This window comes from Sparus aurata, chromosome 22 (genome assembly GCF_900880675.1).
Source record: "Sparus aurata chromosome 22, fSpaAur1.1, whole genome shotgun sequence".
Taxonomy (NCBI): domain Eukaryota; kingdom Metazoa; phylum Chordata; class Actinopteri; order Spariformes; family Sparidae; genus Sparus; species Sparus aurata.
The window spans coordinates 15749458-15768553 of record NC_044208.1 but is presented as its reverse complement, the minus strand read 5'-3'; the positions used below and the strand labels follow the sequence as shown (position 1 = coordinate 15768553).

At 40.9% G+C, this 19096-nt stretch overlaps 1 long non-coding RNA gene across 1 annotated transcript in view; it reads left to right on the top strand.

Moving 5' to 3' along the window:
• The window catches only part of LOC115573959 (uncharacterized), a 101182-nt gene extending 82869 nt beyond the window's left edge, over positions 1–18313 (top strand). The window contains exons 2-5 of the long non-coding RNA XR_003982388.1: positions 4155–4245; positions 7378–7441; positions 10903–10981; positions 17901–18313. This is a non-coding gene — a long non-coding RNA (uncharacterized LOC115573959). The remainder of the gene's footprint in view (positions 1–4154; positions 4246–7377; positions 7442–10902; positions 10982–17900) is intronic.
• Positions 18314–19096: the final 783 nt, after the last annotated feature.

The window sequence follows — 19096 nt, the reverse complement described above, 5'->3', positions numbered from 1 at the left end:
GCTCGTCCAAATTAATCCTCGTCTTCGGAAGCCCACGGATCCCACATCAGTGATTTGAAAAGATGTTATTTACCCCCTTTTCAAAGCTGAAATCTTCACTGCAGCTGCTAAGCTAAAAGCAAAATGCAACCCCCTTTTTACAGAACAGTAATTACGTGTCTATTGAGATCTACTTGAAATACTGACATTGTGTTATTATACCAACGTGTTGGTATCTGAAATCAGAGGGCCAGTGGCATCACAACAGAAAGTATATCTGTTTGAAAAACATAATAACTCCAGTATTTGTTTTGACACAGTAGTAATGTGACAGTCTCCAGATCTTTGAACAACTTTCAAGAGATCTGTTGGGAATTCAAACACTGGATGCAACACGACCTGACCAGTTATGTAAATTTAACCGGTTCTGCCTGTACGGCCTGTTTCATTGGGCCAAATGTTTGTCAAGCTGACATCCTCAATCATTTTCTACAAGTGTCAGCGGTGTTAGATCACAGTAATATGGGGCATAAAACAACATGAATGACTGGTTGCATCATAGAAGATAAAAGGGATTGCCACAATTGCACCATCAAAATGTGAAAACTATCTGATAAGAGATTGCTGTTTTGATTAGGAGTTTGCGGTCGTTATGATGACATGGTCGTGATGATTATCAGGAACAATGAAGCAGAACTTAGATGCTAACAGGTTGCCTGGAAGTCACGCTGCTTCGTAGAAGAACCGAGTGCTGATTCAGCAGTCAATAGATTAAACAACCAGCTGAAACAAAGGTGACTAATTTATCTCTAACCATAACCAGTGCTGAAGCAGGGTACAACCACTGAAACCATTTATTAGTTGCTACAAGTGGATTCTGTATTTGAAGAAGATGATGTGGTTGGGAGAACAAATGAGATGTGTCCATTTTAAACATTTCCTCCTATTGGCTATAAACAAGGACTCTGAAATTCTTTAAACGGTGGCAGCTCTGTGAGTTTGTACTGAGGCACAGCAGTGTTTTGAACTAAATGTAATGTTAGTATGAAAACGTGCTCATAAGGCAGGCTATCCAGGTGTTTCATGGGAGGTCACTGGGGAAAGGATTATGGGTGACACTTACTGTGCTTGACAGAACTTGGTTAAGTACCAGTGTATCAGAATACCTGACCCACCAGTCCCACCAGCAGCACTTTCAAGGCTTTTTGTTAGCTATGTCTGCCAAGCAATAATAATAGAGTTAGCAGTATTTACTCGATAAAGCTGCTAACCTACATCTTAATGATTGTCTAAGAGAGAGAATTAGCTTACTGTTGAGAGTAAGGTAACGATTTTGTGAACACTCCTCCATGAACAACAAGGCCTCAACATCTTCATTAACATCTTTATGTAATTAAGTAGTCTGTTAAGAACTTCCTCTTGGTTCATGTCATCTTCGCATTTTTGCAAGCGTAAAGCCCCTGACTGCATCCAAAATTCCTTACAAACATGCTGTTTAGTTAGATTAAACAGTATGGGTCATAGGTTTTGTTATTTCCTGTTTTATTCTGAAGTTCTGTCCTCAAGTGTCATGCTTTTCATTTCCTTCCTTTGTCTGTTTTCCCACCGCCTCCGCTCCTCGTCTGTGTTCTATCAGTTAATCACCCTTCGTGTTTTTAAGTCCTTGCCTTCCCCTCTCTCTTTATGCGCCTGTTCTGTTTTGCCCTTGTGTTCCTGTTTCTTTCTGTTCCACCTTCCCGTTGTGTGTTTCCTCGCGTTATTTTTGGTTTGTACTTCACTTTTTTGCTTTTGTTTTGCTTTTGTTTCTTGGGTTTCTCCCATGTTGTTATCACCCTTTTTGCTGCTACATTTTGGATTTTTCGAATTGGCTGTTCAGCTTTTTGTTATTAGGTCTCACTTTTCGTTAATTGTTATTATTATTGTTTCTTGGCAAGAGAGTCAACAGGCCAGAAAGTGACCAACATGAATTAAAACATGAGGCTAAATACGAACTCATACTTTATTTTTGTATTATGTTATCATCTGATTATTGAGTTCAACTTGCCACAGTGTGTTAAAATCAGTTTTGATGTTCTCATATCAAATATCAGTGAGATAATATGTTTGTCCTGTACATTACCTTCTCACTTTCAATACATTTCAGAGTAGAAACATAAACAAATTTCCTTGTTTGAACTATCTAAATTGTTACACTTACATGAAAATTGAAGGACACCATAATTACCAGTAATCTCTCTATTCTTTTGTCATAGGAAATTATGAGCAGGTTGTTCTTAAAATGACTGTTGCTGATAACGTGATCGCAGATGTTAGGAGATGTTTATTATTTCATTTTGAACGCTCAGCAGGATGAGACACCTCGCCTTACAACCATTTGCTCCTTATTGCAAGATCTTGAACCGGATTGTGCCGACTATCTTTGCTTCACAAATGTCAGCTCGTGGAAAACATGACGCGATGAGTGTGTGTGTGGTTTTGTGTATCTGTTTAGAGATCACACACATGATATGAGATAATGTCAAACTTTGATGTCAAACCCAGTCAAGTGGTGAGACCTTTTTAGTCGCTCGGGATGGAAAACATGAGTGATCATGGTGCGGTATTCTCTGGCCCAGATGAAAGACCCAAACCACTTCCTGTCTTCAGCGAGGTGCAGACTCAGTATCACATTCAGAGAGCAGCGCAGGAAGATCTCAACCTTATGTAACCTGGAAACCAGTTGTCATACATACATTCATTTAGTGAAGACCCAGGAGAGAGTGTTTGACTTACAAATTAGCCCATTTACTAATTGCTGTTTTAGTCTTTAATATGCAAAAGACAGCCCCCTCACTCCCTGTATTTCATCCCATCTGGCCATTAACTCCCTTTCTCTTTCAGTGCTGAGGATTTAAGAAATGGGAAAATGTTGCTACTGACGGTTTTTAAGAGGGAATGGCACAGATGGGCCTACTGCAGACTTAACAGCTTGAAAACCAACATGTCCAGAGATCGCAAGGAGGACCACTGCCAAGGATTCAACAGCCTGTCGACCTATGCCCTCTTATTTCTGCATGTTTATCAGCTTCCAGTGTGTTCGGCTGTACCACAACACACAGCTTTAAACGTGTCTAACCTCCTGAAACTCGACGGGCTGATTATCTCCCTTGTCATTTTGAATCTATTTCATTACCTTCATTAGGTGGTTTAATTGCATGTGCAAGACCTTGACCGAGGGCGGACACCGCTTTCCAAAATAACGTTCATTAATGCTCGGGCTGTGTGACCGTCATTGTGCAAACTGTCTGAGCCAAGAAAAGAAAAAAACAAAACTGTCAGTCCAGTCTGTCGATGCATTATGGTGCCTCCCTCTGAAATACTGTCACACTGTGACTGCACGGCTTTGTTTGTTTTCTGATTTATTGGATGGAAAGTCGATTTCCTGTCTAAACTTTTGTAAGTGCTGACAGTATGTGACAAACACGAGTTTCAGAGATTTGATGCATCATGTGGTGACAAAACTCCCCCGAAAAACTAATACTAAACAAACATCGGATGAGATCAGTGACTATGTTAATGTGGAGACATATCTTGGATTTCATCTCCACGCTGAGAAGCATTACTCCAATAACTGGAATTTCATGTGAACATTTAATCGTGATTGATGCATCAGGAGTCCAAAATTGAACTCTTGTAAGCCAAACAGAGCTTACATTTCCTGTTGTGCCCTATGTTTAGATACTAGACACCAGAGAATTATAGGATAAATTCACCCAAAAATTAAAATTTGGGTATAATCTGCTCAACCTCACGCCCGACAGCCTCGTGAAGTTTAGGTACTCCACAATACATATTTTGAGCTTCAAAGCGTTGCAGCATTCTCCTAAACAACTGAAGTCGATGGGGACTTTTTTTTAAATGTAAAAAAACAAACCATAAAGTGGCACCACACAGCTGATCTGGGGTCTCCTGAAGAACACGAGATCCCACATTCATTTAAAAAATATGTTTTTTACACAGGCGATGTGCGGCAGGCATGCTAACGCTTTTAGCTTAGCAACTACAGTGAAGATTTCTGCTTTCAAGGGGGTGTAAATATTTTCTTTTCAAATCAATTTGGTATCTTTGGAGACTTGAATCATTCTAGAAAAGCTGTGTGGAGCCATTTTGTTTCATTTCTGTTTTTTGTTTTCAAGTTCTAAAGGAGGATTCTGCAACGCCGTTTCCCTGTGAAGCTCCAAAAATGTTTTGCAACCAACAGAACTCCTCCCGTCCATCTGCATGGGGGTAAGTAGATAATGACTGAATTTTCATTTATTGGTGAACTCATTAAGTAACATGTTTTATGTAATAATTCAATGACATTGGCATTAAACACTAGATAAAAGTCTGACAAAACAGTTCTGGCTATTTTCAACCAGGAAAGCTTCACTGAGAATGGTTTCAGTGGTTACACATCAAGTGACTTTCAGCTGCCCTCATCGCGTTATTTTCAGCTGGTTTACAAATCATTTCAGTGATTACATTTTAACTGACACTTTCAACCGTTCCTGTTCTCAGGTCATCACATTTGCAAAACAATAAAAAAATTCCTGACTTCCGCAATTTACTGCTTTCACTGTTTGCACTTCACTCTACATTTCAACTGACTTTAATCTTTAATCTGTCTTCTTTCTTTCTTTCTTTCTTACTAAGCATCCACAAATTTTTTTTCCGGAGATTAACTTTACTGACACTTCGAGGTCAAGTTTTTACATTGAATGACATTTTAACACCCCACCTCAGCCTCAACTTAATCCAGTGCTAACACGTAAAATATATACAAATAATTCAGCACTGTTATTTCAAGTCACATTTCAACTTCTCTCAGTCACCGTGTCTCTACTGTCACTTCAACTGCATCCTGAACAGTTTCAGTATGTTCCAACTGTGAATTTTCAGTGGCCTGCGCACTGCACGGCTGCTACATTTTTCCAGAAAATGCACCCTTTTTTTCAATTTTATTTAGTTTTGTTTAACCTTTATTTAACAAGGAAAGCATATTTGAGACCAAAAAAATCAGACTGGAACAGAAACTGCCATTTCTCCTTCGCTTATCCTTTTTCATCTAGAGATTTCCACTCCTGTAAGTGCTTACTGTTTCGACTGGCACTTCAAACCCTTTGAGGTCTCACGCCTCAGCTTTGAACAACAACACCAACAAAAAACCCTTCACCTTCACCTTCACCTTCGCCGTCTGTCCTGTTACATTTCAACTGACGTCTCTATGTTTCTAGACTAAAAGTAAAAGACTTCCACCTTAACCAGAACTTCTTGGCTCTGTTCCTCACCTACGCTTCGACTGACATTTCAACGTCTTTTTTTCATCTGCCACCTCAACTGTCACTGTTTATTTAACTTACTCTCCAACTGACATTTGAACCGTATTCATCTCATTTTTCTTTAACTGACATTCAAACTCTTTTCAAGGATGCTCTTCAACTGTCGCATTGAACCACCTTACTTAATTCCTCAGGGTCGTCTAGTAATCGAAAGGTCGCTGGTTTGAATCCCCGGCTCCCCCCAGCAAGTATCCTTGAGAAAGATACTGAACCCCAAATTGCTCCTGATGAGCAGTTGGCCCCTTGCATGGCAGCCTCCGCCATCAATGTGTGAATGGGTGAATCTAACCATGTGTGTAAAGAACTTTGAGCAGTCAGTCAACTGGAAAAGCGCTGTAGAAAAGTCAATTTATTTATTAATCACAGGCCACAGGTAAACTGGACATTTTCACATGTGATCGACCTTCCTCACACATGAATGAAAGTTACTAAATATGAGATTATCACACACACATTTATACATACATTCACATGTGATTGGCCTTTTTCACATGTGGATTACAATTTCCGCAAAAGCAAACCATGGCACATGAAATCGCATAAAACTTTCTTCTTCACATATTAACTCCACATTTTTCACATGAGGCTATTTTAACACGTGAACTAAAATGTGAACATGCGAAAGGAAAATAATGTCCCATGTGGAATTGTTTGTGCTTAAATAACAGACATTTGTACACATTTGGATTAGAATTTGCAGATAGAAATAAAAACAACCTCCTCTGACTTCCACAATGATTACAAAATAAATAGTTACATTTCTTATTCAAATTATATAATCACGTAAAAGATTTGAGTTCTATAAAAAAAAACTTTAAACAAACCAAGAGCTGTCTAAAATCCCAAAACTCATCAGCGCTACATCTGAACACATTTCATGCGTCGTCTTGTGAGACCCACCTCCTCTAAAACCACCTCACCACCCCGAGGGGTAGTTCCATCTGAGGGCTGAGAACGACCGATGATTGCAGGTTGTGAAAATATAAGAAAATCTTCCACTAAAAGGACAAATGTCTCCTTTAAGCCTTGCCTGTGCGAGGAGGCCAGCGGCCGTGACAGATTACCGGCAGAAGTATAGTTTACATCTAACAATAACAGCTACATCAGGGAACTCATAACAACCCTATTTTCTCTGAGTTGGGCTCGTCTGCTCAGTATTATTCATTCAAGTTGCCATGTCCCTTCGCCTGAGGAGGGGTGAATCATCCTCACGGTCACTTAGCAACAACCAAATATTGTCTAGTTAAGGATCAGAAAAATTTAAACATTCACTCTCACTTGCTCGCATGTACACTCAGTGCATGAAGTCAATACTAAAGTGTCACTGATCTTCATATCGATGTATATGTATAGTGGCTGTGGGTTGTGATATTGGTTTACCTCGTGCTTTGGTGAAATCTGAGATAACGATCTCAAGAATAGCAAATACTGTCATTCTCCCTGCGGTGGGAGCCCAATTTAATTCTGACCTTATCCCAGAATGGAAGCATATCATACACATGGATGGATTTACAAGACTGAGGGTATTAGATGATGTCCTCAGATATTTATACCCATCGCCCACAGCGAGAGTCTGTTTATTAAACGTTTGCGTCTTCTTAGAGGTTATAAACCAAACTCCTCAGCCGTGACCCTCGAGTGGAGCGACTTATCAGGAATACTCGACCTCTGAAGCAAACACGGGGATAACACAATATAAATAACAATGACTCTGTCTGCACCCACTGCTAATCGCGTCTAAATAGCAACTGTTTCTAGGACAGGGAGTCACCTGCTGCGTGGCTGTGTGGGAGCCAGGGCCTTTCAGCTCTGCGTGTCTGTCCCAGAGGAGGGTTCGAGTTTAACCTCTGCTGGTTCTGGACTATAACTGCAGTACTTAGACTGTAAATTAATGGGAGACCATGTATAGAAAGTCAGGAGTTACAGGGCAGTTATCTGGCTTTTGTTAACATGTCAAACTATTGTGTTTTTTGTGTCCTCAATGAAGCAGATTTTGAAATGAAGTTTTCTTTTCTTTCTGCTTATTATTCTACGCAAGCTGCTGCAGCTGTCAGAAATGTAAAAAGCTTCACTTCCTGTTGACCAGAAGAGGATTTTGCAAGGTAAATCTAAGCAGCCAGCAGATGTACAGTCTAACAAATTCCACAAAAGTTGAATGACAGATGTGCTAAGTTATTCAGTGAATAGCAAATAATTATTTAGCATTTCATTTCTCCATTACTGGACACATAAAATTGAGTTTTTGGCATACTTATTTACTTACTTAGTCACCCCAAAAATGAACATACAGTCATTATCTACTCATGCTGATAGAAAGTCAGCTGAAATTTCGTCGTCCACAAAATATTTCTGCAGAAAAACAGAGTTGCGGCATTGTTCTGCACATTGGGACTTGTTTTGAAAACATTAAAAACAACTAAAAGAAAACAAAAACATGTGAAAAGAAGTTATTTACACCTTTCTTGGGGGCAGAAATGTAAGCTAAAAGAGTTAGCACGCAATCCGTCTGAACTGGGTGCACAAGCTCAACAGTCACTCTGTTGTCACTCTGGGTGCACAGCTCAAACATCTTTCTAAATCAAGTTGGGATCAAGGGTCTTCCGGAGACTTGGATTATGCCATTTTCCCCGTGATTTTCTAAAAGTTTTAAAACAAGTCTCCATCTACTTCAGTTTTTTAAGAGAATGCTGCAACTCTGTTTTGCTGTGAAGCTCCAGAAATGTTTTGTTGACGCCGAAACTTCCCCCAGCTTTCCATCAACATTAGTGCAAGGAGAAAATGACTGAATTTTCGTTTTTGGGTGAACTTTTTCTTTAAGACAGTATTAAAGTTGGACTAAAACCAATGAGCATTTTCATTTATGATGGGTTGAGAAAGTGTCCAAATGCTATATTCCACTTTAAGATGTTTAATGCACATCATGTGAAACGTATAATAAATCCTGCATTGTATTCCTCTGGTGAGACACATTGAAGCATTACTTTTTTGTTGCTTTTCTTCTAATACATGTGAAAAAAAAAATAAATATGCCCCTGCAGTGGAATTTCCTCCTTTCATCCACACTGTGTAAAACAGCTCATCATGATGACACAGCTGCTTCACATATGCTGGACCTTGATAAGTTGCAGAACTCGTAAAATTTGTGAGAAAATAGACCCGTCAGATCAGCCCAAACAACACTGACACCGACGCTCTACTGTAGGTTCACCTTATTTGCATAAATTCTATTCTGAGTGTGGCTGATGTGTGCTGTTATGCATACAGGAAGCGATGAACATGATGCGATGAACACATGAAGCCTTGACAGGGAGCAAAATACAAAGCGACAGCAGTAAGCAGGCACTCAGCTCACCACAGTTTTGGTCCCTTTGTTTGGTTTGTTTTACTATATTAAGCATTGAGGATCAGTTGATTTGAATATTTTGTGTGCAATTTTTGGACATCTTTTGGGTTTGAGGCTTAAATTTGACAGATTTCTTTTTAAATTGATAAGACAGGAAACTTAAGATGTGTCTGAATTTTAGCTTTACAGAAGCCCTAAAAAGTCATGGGGCGGTGAGTGTTTTCTGTGAGCTATCTATGTCATTATCCCAGAATAACATTTGGATATGTTTTTTTCTGAGATAACAAGATCATTTTCTGGAGATCTTGTGAAAAGGAGCTTAATCATCCTGAGATCACGACAACACAAAACGTCGTTCCCTCCTATTATAGCCTAATGTTTATTAGATCAGCAGTGGTCGAGATCTCAAGAAAATGATCTCATTATCTCAGGGAAACAACATTTGTTATTCCGTGATGAAGACATAAATAACTCGTGGTCTCGAAAAATAAAACAATCAAATTAAGCTTGTTATCACAGGAAAATGGAGGAAATAGTGTGTTTGACTGAGGGCTTCCTTACCGCAAAACCTCTAAATCTTACCAAGTATTATATATTAATAATACAAGACACAGACACCTAAAAAGTAGCACAGCAGTGAGATATAGGGACACTTTTTCAGACAATTGTGACTAGTTCCATTTGCACCTTGTATTTATTGTTTTGTTGTACATTTTTTTCACGTGTTTCTTTCCCAGCATACAACATTTGAGATCCTTTCACAAGCTTTCTCCCGAGTTTTCAACAGACTCTCATTAATCCCCTAAAACCTGTTCTTACATGTCTTTAACAAGTCTAATAATATCAGTTGTTGTTATTATTCTTATCCTTTTATCCTGATGTGTAAATGGGAACAACAAAAAAAAACCTTTAACAGGTCTTAATTTAAGATGTATGCCACTGACGCCCTGTTTAAAGCCACTCATCTCCAAATAATCAGCTTTCAGTTAGCTGAGAAAAACAGCTCTGCTTTCAGCTCTGTGACTTTGAGTTTTCATTATAATGAGCTTTTATCCGTTTGGTCAAATTCATTTTTTAATGCAGTTTGGTTGGACCACTTTGGATCCAGGATTCAGAAATTTTAAGCAGCTGGTCCCTTTAAGTCCAAAGTTCTGTTTACTGAGGGACTGATCCAAAATACCAGACATATCCAAGTGTTGACTGTTATTATTGTGGGTATAATAACTGAGTTATTTTAAGACACTGGAAGTACATAATGGTCCCAGAACTGAATAATGGGTTTGTGCAATGGTGGAAACAGCATCTTATAAATGTAGGTGCAGTCAGAGGAAGGGGTGTCTGCCTGGGACCAGTCCTGGGCTTACATTAAAATAGAAGATAGGTCCTGGATAGATATCAGCCTCCTCTGTAACCATGTCATTCTGAAGACCAGGACTATTAAACTACTTTTTTAGTTAGCCAAAAAATATAACATTTACATTCCCCATGCCTGAGTCACAGTCACCAGGACATAATGTTAGCAGTTAGCGTTTCTGCAAACCACAGACACGTCCAAGGTTGACCTTTGAAGCATATAATGTTCACATTAAATGCTTATTAGCTGACTTTGTCTCTGACTCTGTCAAACAGGCGACTGCGGCTCAAGTCCCACCAGAGGATGTTTTTTAAGGTCAGATTTTTATCCGCTTTTGTGGCAACCCGAAAGCAGCTATTTGTCACGGGGAAGTCAGACCATCTCCATCCGTGGTCATGGCGACCAAAGCAAGTATTTTAAGCCAAACCATGGTGTGTTCTAAACTCTGACCAAGTGGTTATTGTGCTCAAACCTAACCAGAGACTGAGTACAGCGTTGTGATGAGCGAGAAACAGAAAGTGTATCCTTAACAAAAAAGAGTATAGTGTTCCGGCATTCTGCAGCTATAGATGCAACGTACAGAGCCTTTCAATCACAGAATTGGGAGCTTTTTCACTGAATAGTGACAATGTGTTCGTATCACCTATCCCCATCTAACCTGCTGTACATCATTCACTGTTATTGAAACAATTCACCATACTCCTGTTATTCTCTTATCTGTAGCCAACATCAGTAACTGCGTGCACCCTCCTGAGAGCACATCACATGACCCAAGCATCTTTGTCCTCTGCTCTTCTCTCCCTTTATCTGAGTCTCCTTGGAAAACTCATGATGTCCTTTCATGCTCTCCCCCTCCTTGTTCACAGACTGACAAAGTGGAAGTCTACAATGCAGGAAAGCTGATGAGTATGCAAACGACTGGAGCAAGAGAGACAAAGCAGAAAGGTAGTAGTGAAGAGTGATATGTGTCATTTGGTGATGTCATGCATCCAAGCGTCCAGGGTGACAGCGGCGGTGGTAACGGCCTGAGTCAGAGGATGACATCAACGCTACAAGCTGTCAGACAGGTTGCGAAAGGGCTTAGTCCCACGCTCCCATTGTTCTCTGGTTAATGCTGTTATTCAGCCTGCCACCGGCCTTACCATTTGTTAATCTGACCTAACACACAGTTAAACACAGCAGGACAAAGACACACAAACAGCAAATTTAAAGGCCAGCGTGGAGGGAAAAAAAGGCCAACGGTGAAATGTCAGCCTGTAATACACCATCACAGCTTTTTGGATACAAAAGAAGAAGCGCACAGTTTTGAGTGAGGTCAGGCAATGAAAATTTAGCGGTAGACAGATTCAGCGGGGGTTACAAAGCTTGATTTGATTAGATCAGTGTTCGGCCTCTATATCGTGTGGAGTGAAGTTGAATATAAAGTGCATGAGAACATTTAGATTCATCAGGGGATCGGTCTCATGATATTCTACAAATGTCCCGTAAAGACCAAATCAGAAGCCTGATTTAGCTCCACTGTCGACCAAAGTTTCCTGGGCCGGAAGTGCTGTAAAGGTGTGAATTTTAGCAAAGGTGTGTGATTTTGCTGACAACAGGGCTGATGTCCACTCTCGACCCACCTAAAATCTCCGACTGACTGTACTGGATATTGGCAAAACACTCATCGCTTGTAAAAATGCTTGTCGAACAAAGTCATTGTATTTCATTAATATGACAACACTGATGCTAGGATCAGGTAAGGCACAAAAACCTCTGGATTAAAGTTAGGTAAATATGATACTTTGGGTCACTTTCACAAGATCTTTCATGGTTCTGGGGTTACGATCTAAATACGACTGTATACCTGCGCATGTATCCGCCAGACAGACTCCAGAAAGCAATACAAACACATAACATGAGTCCAGCTGTCTTTGTAGTGTAGTACTTCTGTTTATACTTCCTGGAGTCCTCTTAGAAGATGTGTTGCGTACATGCACAAATGTATTCTATAGCTTGTTGTAGCAAACATCACAACAAAATCAAGGTGCACACAGAGACGACACGTACGCCGTGTGGTGACTTAATGCCACGTGGGACGTAGTGGGGCCTCGAGCAATGGTGCACCAGTGAACATGGAGAGTTTAAGTCCTGCTTTAGTGCCACTGACAGGTTTAGGATGTCAGAATGTCGCTTAATGACAGACAGACAAACACATAGTTGATTCTGGTCCTTTTTGTGTGAACTGGTAATATTATGGAAAATAAAGGTAAGATAAAGATGTGGTTTTAATCAGTGTTTTGAGCTAAATCGGCATGATAGCACGCTCAAAGTGACTGCTAAGGTGCTGGTGATTAGCAGGTTTGCCTACAATGTTCACCATATCCATGAGTTTCAAATGTAGTCCTACACCTGCCATGTTGGGGACCCACAGGTGTTTCAAACTAATTAATTAGTTCTATGCCAATCAGAAACACAACTCAAATTGAAACACCTGTGTTGGTCCCCAACATGGCAGGTGTAGGACTACATTTGAAACTCATGAATTAGTTTTGTGTGTTTGCATACTACTAATTGCTTGTTAGCTGAGAAGGTTGATAGAAACCAAAGTAGTGGTCCAATGTCCTGAGGAAGACGCCAGGTGAGAAATCAGGGACTTACTGGACTAAATTTAATCATTATCCATCCAACTGTTATTGAGACATTTCTCCATAAACCAAGAATATGAACCAAGTCATTAGGATTCATCCATGCAAGAATTCAGAGACAGACCAACGTTTCCATCCGTAGACTGTTATGATGTATCTAAATGCCTGGGGATCTGGATGACAAAGACCCGCCCGGCTTTAACGCATTATTTCAACAGTTTGTTTATAAAATGGTTAAAAGCTCCTTCATTAATGCATTTAATAACCTGCCCCCCTTTAGGCATTACGTATCCAAATGACACATTTTACCTGGTGTCAGAGTTGTATCATGTTGAAAAGTTCAACCACATTATCTCCCCCCACAGCCATTCAGACACAGAGGGGCTGAGAGGAAGTGCTGATTGAGAGGCGGATGAGTAAAAGCGGAAGTGTAGAGACAGACAGACAAACAGACAGACAGAGAGACAGTGAGACAGGTCACGCTCTCCAGCTCCCACATTCATTTAAAGTGCACCAGGCTTTGTTGTATTTTCCAACCACGCAACCCCCCACTATGGAGACAGACGAGGCTTCTGCGGGGTCGGGTCGGGTCGAGTTCAGTGTTTGTTCGTATCTCACTGTACTTACAATTACAGATAAGCAAGGACAACATGAGTCAGGGTGCTTAAATGAGTCAGTGTGATGCACAAAGGGAACAAGAAAAAGCATTTCCAAGAAATGTCCAACCTACCTGGTATTATACCTGTAGAGTTTCTGAGGATTGCACCGAGTGTTAAACACGCTTCTTTTACAGACTGATAGGTGAGTGGGTGGGTGTGCCGGGTGGATGAGATCATCATGATGATATCTCCTTAAAAAATGGCATAAATATCCATTATGTTTTCTTCATAGTTGAAAATCAAAGATTACATGTTTACTGAAAAGAGTCATTATCTGCCTGTGTGTAGTCATAACAGTCAGCAGTGGGACAAGAAAAGGGCATAAATTAAAAGATTACATCATGTGAATCTACAGAAGGAGCCCGTGTTTTGAATAAAAGAAAATTAGATCTTTCAGAGGGTCTATTCACACACACTGCTCAACATAACAAATAATAACCTGTAGAAGATGAGAAAAAGACATTACATCAGATACTGGCAGTGTGTTGCAGGTGGTTGGAGTGCCTCCTGCAGGAAAAGGTTTTAATCACTCCTTTGCATAAGAAAACTAGTTATTCAAAGTACTTTTACCTACAAACTGCACTAAGGATAAGTGTTTTATTTACTGTAAACTTGTTGTGTCGTCACATTAAACTGCAGTTCACTGTTTAACGCCTCATATTATTCAAGAAGAAGCTCTCAGTCCTGCTGTGTGTTTAGCTCCGTTAGCTGCTAGCTCCAAAACAAACAAAGAAAACCACAAGCCTCCGCTCCCAACCGACTGCTGACTAGTTCTTCTCCTCTTAATTCTGACATGGATTTGCCGCTCACAATTTAGCAGGGAAAAGTAGGTTGTTAGTGAGTTTACTGCATCCTTTCTGATTTTAACGCTTTATATTTTTGCAGCTTGCGTGCTGAGTAGCAGTTATAGCATGATAAGATGAGCTCCATAGTAGTCAGTGCTCATTTCACGGTTGTCGCTAATTGATAGTTATAAATTCATAAAACAAACAAAAGATCTCTGTTCATTGCAAACATATTTTTTCTATCATCAATGGGTCAACTGGACAGCGTTTGTCTCAAGCCCTGTCATACAGTGGGTTTATTACAGGCTTTACTGCTGAAAACAGCAAAATTGCATTGGGCCGCACTCTTCTAAGGTCATCAGCTCAGCCTGGATGACGTCACCCGCGTCCGTCAGTATGCAAGATGTCATGAGGCCCAAGGGTACACTGACAGCTGGAATGATGCTGCCAAAATATTAGTAGATGAGAGTGGTGAGTAATCCAAAAAAAGCAAAGTTGCAGATCAGACAACCGAAACGATTCTATATGCAATTACATGCTTCAGTGTGCGATTAAAAACCCTCCACGTGGTTTGACGATGACCTCTGGAGAAAGCCAGGACAGCAAAAGCTCAGTGACCCCGAGATCTTTGACTCGAGAGGGAATGTCACATGCCTTTGTTGAAATATTCACTTCTGGATGCAACATTTCAGTCTGAGTCAAACCATCCGAAATACTGTCAAGCACACCAAAACAAAGCGGTTATCGGTAGATTGTGTCGCTGCTGTCTTGCTTGTCTTAATAATTGATGTCTGCTGGAATTCTGTTGTGCTTCTTCCTTCAACTTTCAGATCAGTCTTTTTTTTTCCCCCCACTTGTGCTGCAGTTGGTTTGGCCTCCACAGAGCTTGAAGGAAAGTCACAACATTTGGATTGCCACTTATCACACTCAGGCACGCAAGAAATTAAACCTCCATAGCCTCAGGTGAATGCTCTGTTGGTCAGGGGCACTTTGCATTTTTGGAGTCATTACATTGCCGTTCTGCTCTGCTTGTCCTCCGCTCAGAGCAGGGGGGGGGGGGAAACAGTGGTTGTCCGTGCAACTGCATGCATGAGCGACGTTTCGGGAACGAGTCCCGAGTAATTATCCTGTTCCGGTGATTGTCCGGTCCCCCAGTGAAGACATGAGATCACACGCAAATACATGTAGAGAGGGATGAGCTGTTCATTCCGGGGCCAAGATTTTATTCCACGCTGGGTAAGTAGAGCAATCTTAGAAGTCAAGAGGATCAGTTTGTGTTCGCCAGCCTGATCTTTTTCTCACAGTCACTGCACAGCAGAGAAAGCTCCTGGTCTCGGCACACATAGAGCCGAGCGCCGTCTCGACAGAAATCAGCTCACAGTCTTTATTCTCCTAATACATTATTGAAAGCTATTTTTGCGGCTGCACTCCAAGAACAAAGGTATTGCAGTTGTCACTTTCAACTTCACAGACAGAACTGGGGGGATATTTTGGGAGTCTTTTTTCGCATTGCTTCTTTCCTCTCCCTCAAGTTCCCCAACATTTGACTCCCCTCGAGCAGTTTTTGTCTTGTAGCATCTGCTAGTATCACGAGTGTGTTGAAAGCCTTTTGTCATCAGGCCGCTCGGAAGGGCTACCGTGGGTTTGGAGTACGCCCTGTTATAAGTTATAAACTGGCCATTTTGTACCAAAGCAAGCGTAACAAAAATGGGACTTAGAAGATTGCATACCTACGCAGGAGTCCTTCAGTCCCCTTTGACTCAATCAAGAATAATTCAATATCAAACTTGATATGATGGTGACTCATCCTGCACTTAGGGGCGTGTATCAGTTTTTTTGTCCAATAAAAGCTTTCTTTACTTTATGACGCTGCCAGGGATGTATAAAAAGAAGAAAATGTTGCTCGTGACTGGGCCCGATCACTGAAACTGGGTTATGTTGCTGCCAGTGTTTACAGGAAACACGTAACTACAGCTACTACTAGCATTCAGTTAGCTGTTTCATGGGGACTTTCATGTTATGCCATCCACCCATCAGTCAATCTTCAACTTTAAGTGGTGAGTGTCACTGATTACTGTACAAAAAACATAAATGTATAACTTTTGTCACTGATGTGCTTGAAAGTGGATCATATTCTATGGAGACTGTTTTGCGGGTTTTCTCTTTGCATCAACCCTCAGTTATTTATGGAGTTTCCTGATGAACAGATGGCTTTACTTGATGCCAAAGTAGCTGCTAACGCACAAATTCGGAGAACAACTGCGGCCAGTTTGACAACAGGGGATCTGGTTCCAAGGTGGTTTATGGTGTTTAGCTGCTGTTAGCTGCTCGTTTAGTCGTGCATGTTACCGTTAGCGCTCCTATTAGGTGACTAGTGTTTGGCTCTGGGTTACCAGCCGTTAAACCCAGCAAGGTAGTGTATTCCCTGTTGTCAAAATGGCAGCCATTGGTCTCGGATGCTGCATTAGGGCCAGCTCTCTTGTTACTTAAAGAGGCTTTACGTAGCAATTTACACCTATGCATTTCTTTTTATTGGCCATATGTGAGCGGATAGTAACGTGACATGAAACATGAGACCCTCCTCGTGTCTCTATCTATTGTCTCTACAAGTCTTTGGACAATTTCTTTGGACGAAGTCGTTTACTGCTGCTTGACTGTGGATTTCTTTACGAAGGACTCCAGTCAGATTTCCCGTGACAGTCCAAAGGATGTGACTTTATGCATGTTCTCGAGCGTCTCGTCTAAGTGCCTCTCTCTGCTAACAGAGGACAACAGTAGCTACCGTTTAGTTTAGAAATGGACTCATAGAAGTTTACATGAGGACAGTGAAAAAAAGTCATGGATCTGTCCCTTTATCCCAATCTACACCAAAAGTTAAAAGGGTCCATCCTTGGCCGAGACAGATCCTCCATCCAAGTTTTGTGAAAATTCGTTCAGCGTTTTTTGTGTAATCCTGCTGACGAACCAACCAACCAACAAACTGACACAGGTGGAAACATAACCTCCACGGAAGTTATGATAAGAATTAAAGCAGACTTTTTCTCTTTATTTTGTATTAGATCTTCAGTTGCATTTTGACGGTTCGGACTTCAGCCCTGCTCGTAAAACTCAGCGCTGGCAAACACATCAGTATGTTAAGTCCAAATTGCATGGCTGAATTATAACGCTCCCCCCTCCACCCAACTCTCAAACCACACCAGACTTCAAATGTCTTGCAGAGTTACTGAGATGTTACACTGTCACTGTGCAAGTCTGGATTTTAGGTTACAAATCCTCAGAGCCCTGCGGACCAACCAAGCGAACCCTGAGTCACCAGCTGCAGTGTGTGTGTGTGTGTGTGTGTGTGTGTGTGTGTGTGTGTGTGTGTGCTAGGAGAGGAGGGAGCGAGTCTATAAGAAAAAGGAAAACTCAATTAGTGTCAGCCTCACACAACAAAGCAACATCCAGCGTCTTTCTGCACCAGGCACAAAATTAAAACATCTCTCCCTACATGATTTGTTTGTTTTTTTCTCTCCGCAGTGAATAGATTCAGTCTGCAACCTGCGCTCATGATTAATTACACAACAATTATTATGCCTGTCAGTTCACGGCAGGGTCAGGACGAAGACGTCAGATAATTTCTCCCTGAGCTGGAGGAGGCACAAAAAGGGGCCTGTTAGAGTCGTCAGATGAGCCACAGAGAAGGGATGTGTTTAGTTTTTTTTTCTTACTTGATAGATTTTACAGTGCTGTATGTCTTAACAACCTTGGGGTGCATTCCCAGATGAACATTCATCATTGCTTTTCGTCTTAGGCTGAACGCTGACCAAGCTGGTGGAACCAGTGGAGCCGCTCAGGGGCCAGTTGCACCATTGGATGTACTCTGCAGGTTGAAATTGTTAAATACTCCCTCCACCTGTTATTATTCACCCAGACTGGTACAGTAAAAACAAATTACATAACGGTTACATCAAATATATCATTTTGAGAGAAAGAGCTAGTGGCTGTGTGCTTGGTTGCATTTCCTGTAAATCATGTTTGTACGATGCTAAACTTGATGCTGATTTTAAAGAAGAAAGTTGTCAGATATGGCAAGATTGTTTCTGAAAACAGAGAGAAATGAAGAAAGGTTATCAACAGAGTGAGAAGAAACAACAGTGTTGACGTTATTTCAAAGACATCTATGCAGTGTGCTTAAGAGATATCTACCGAAGCTAGTATGCTAACCAGCTAGCCCCAACCTGTCCTGTTAGCTTAACAAATAACCAAGATAAAATCAGAAAATGTCAAGAAAAGAAACATATTTCCTTCGATTTTCCTTACTAAACATAAATAATAACCATATTGGATATGTGTATTCTCTGATTTCAATTTTCTTTCTGTCGCAGAACTAAAACGAGATGAATTGTGTTGTTAACATTAAGAAATTTACCAGTCTGCAATGTAAAGCACCAAAAATGTTCAAAGTGTAAACAGATATATATTTCTTTAGGTGGGCCTTCTTGTAGATGGCTAAAATACGTCACCCTGCCGGCCCCATTTAGCAGTACATTGCTCTGCTTCCCTGTCGGTGCTACACACTGCTTCTCCGCACAGGGGGAGAGCTGACGGTCATCTGCTGCAGGTGATTCGCTGACTAGACATGAGTACCTCCAACAACCCCACATTGGAGGACCGGTGCTGTGTTCCGATATCCATACTTCCCGTACTTTCTATACTTAATTTGAGTACTTGGGGTGTTCCGATATCGATCGCAGCTAAAAGAAGTGTACCTGAAGGACCCAGATGGTGCCCTTATTACCGCAAAAACACTGAGTGTGCAACAATGTATTAGATTTGGAACAACACTCACCTGCTGAAATCAGCGTACTTAGAAGTGCGGATAGTGTACTACGTTTCAGTGTACTCATGGAAGTATGAATATCGAAACACAGCACTGAACTATCCCTTTAAATGGAACAAAAAAAATTTCACAATTTTACACCAATCCAAGCCTCACTTGATTGACCT